Source organism: Camarhynchus parvulus, chromosome 2 (genome assembly GCF_901933205.1).
Source record: "Camarhynchus parvulus chromosome 2, STF_HiC, whole genome shotgun sequence".
Taxonomy (NCBI): Eukaryota; Metazoa; Chordata; class Aves; order Passeriformes; family Thraupidae; genus Camarhynchus; species Camarhynchus parvulus.
This window is the reverse complement of record NC_044572.1, coordinates 58,481,573-58,483,881: the sequence shown is the minus strand read 5'-3', so window position 1 is coordinate 58,483,881 and position 2,309 is coordinate 58,481,573.

Genomic DNA, 2,309 nt, shown 5'->3' with positions numbered 1-2,309 from the left:
CTGCAGACAATATCTCATTGATACAGCGTCTAGGGCTGGCACTCATGCAAGCAACGTACAGAGGAGGGAAGGAAGCCCTGGTGCTCAGAGTAATCCATTATTTTCACTAGTATTGACTATGCTTCCCTGCCTCCAAGTGTTTCCAGAGGCGGTGGGGGCAGCTTCAGAAGGGCCACCAGGGCGTTTTTGCTCCTGCTGCTTTGCCCATACTCCTTACAGTGAGATCTCACTGCCAGCCCCACGCCAGTGCTGTCTGCTGGGATGCTGCTGAGGGAGGCCTGGGGCCATGTTGGAAGCACATCCCTGTGTCCAGAGCTTACCCAGGGGACTGAGCCAGCAGCCACTACCACCCAAACAAGGCCAGGCCCATACACACGGCTGACTCCTGCCTCTGGTGAGTCACGCCACTGGCTACTTCTTTCTGGTTGCTGCAGCTAAATCAGGAGATCTGCCCTGCCCTGGCAGGGCTGCTAGGCAGCTGCTGAGGAGCTCGGTCTGTGCCAGTCAGGAAGGGGCTCTGCTTGCTCTCAGGCTGGAGCTGCTGCAGGCGGGAGAAGGGGCAAGGCACATAGGAGGAGAACGGCAGCCTTGTATATCTGTCATATAAAACTCAGAGCCCCCGGTCTGGCTCTTTATCAATTATTAGCCTGCTGCTAAAATAAGAAAATAGATTTCATAAGTGTGTTTCTGTTCCACACACCAGACAGATAGTCTGGCTAAAATGATTTATTGGTGTGAGTTAGTGCATGTGTATGTGTAGATGTGCATATGGTTCAAATCCTATAAAGCAGAGTCCTGCCTGTGTGTGCGTGTATTTAATGCTTTATATGGTACATCATTCCTTTTTCATGTGTGTCTGTCCGGTTTTCTTGGGCAGCACTAGTTAAATTTCTTCCTTCTTTTATTATTTTTTATTTTATTTTTGCATTTCACATGAATTGTGCAGTGGAAGCCAAGAGTATCTGCCAACTTGGCTGTCCCAAAAATAAAAGTTGACACTTTTCTCCTAGAAACAGCTATCTCCTCATTGTAGTCATGGTCAGACACACCCACATCATCCCTTTCTTGAAACTGAGGCTGAATTTAATAATGTGCTTGGCCGCTTTCATTTCTGACTAAAAATGTCAAAAAGTGAAAATAATTGTCTTGAGAATGCAGAGGCAGAGGGCAATCCCAGGACACAGCATTTACTATTGTAAGTGTGCACAAAGGCACAGACTGCTCTCCTCCAGCTGGCAGCTGGGAACAGTGCTGCAGAAACCAAGGACAAAGGTGGAAGCAGTGATAGGAAAGTCCTCCCACCTTCTCTTCAAGTTAAAATTCCTCTCTTCTCTCATCTGTGGTAAATAGACTGCTGCAATTTTCACCTTTCCTTGAATTCTTCATTTTGGCTTTTGAGGTTTGGGACTCCTCTTTCCACACCCCTAGTTTACTCAGAGACAGTAAACAAACATTGCTTTCACCCCAATTGTAAGTGCCACAGAGTCTGAGGAGGCAAAGCTGCTTGGATGTGAAGCCACTTCATGTCCCTGCCTACCAGAATAGCAGGCAGGGCTTGGTATGAGTCATGCAAGACATGTTGTCTGCTCCCAAGTTATACTTGCCCCATGCAACTTATTTTCTAAGCCACTTGGCAGAAAAGTAGCTATTCAGTGTTGCTGTCTTAGGTATTTCAGAAGCCATGCTTTTAGTTAGAGGCAGTGACAGCCCATGGAAAATTCTGGTTTAGATAGGAAAACATAGGTTAGAAAATGAATGAATAATCTGTTTTCCTGCATCACGCCCATTTCCACCTGTAGAATACCTAGACAGCAAGTGAGGTTCTTTTAAAGCCACAGTAAGTCATGAATTCAAAGTGACTTTTACCACTGCTGTTGTAAAGAGTCAAGACAAAATATATTCCCGCTTGGCTTTCTCTCAGTTTAGGTGCAGTAGCTCCCATAACATGGAGACTCTTGGGCTGTGCTAAATAGCTGATTCTAATTTTTCTCTCCATGAGTTCAAGCAATTGTATCTGTTTGGGTATTTTTAAGCTTCCACAGGTGAATTGTTCCCTGTTGCAGGAATTGCTGCAGGTGATCAGAGCTGCCAGTGCCTTGAAATTAATTTTGAGATGGAAAATGACTGACATGATGATTGAAGAACATTTTCTGGTGATATCCATGGATACAGAGATCACTGACAACAGAGATTTGTCATTCTAAGGTGGAAGCAGTGATCCTTCATGGTGGCTGTTCTAGAGGTGTTGTAGGTTCATTGTCTTTGGAGATAAAGAGATGTGTGTTTAAGCCTTTGGGGACAACAATTAT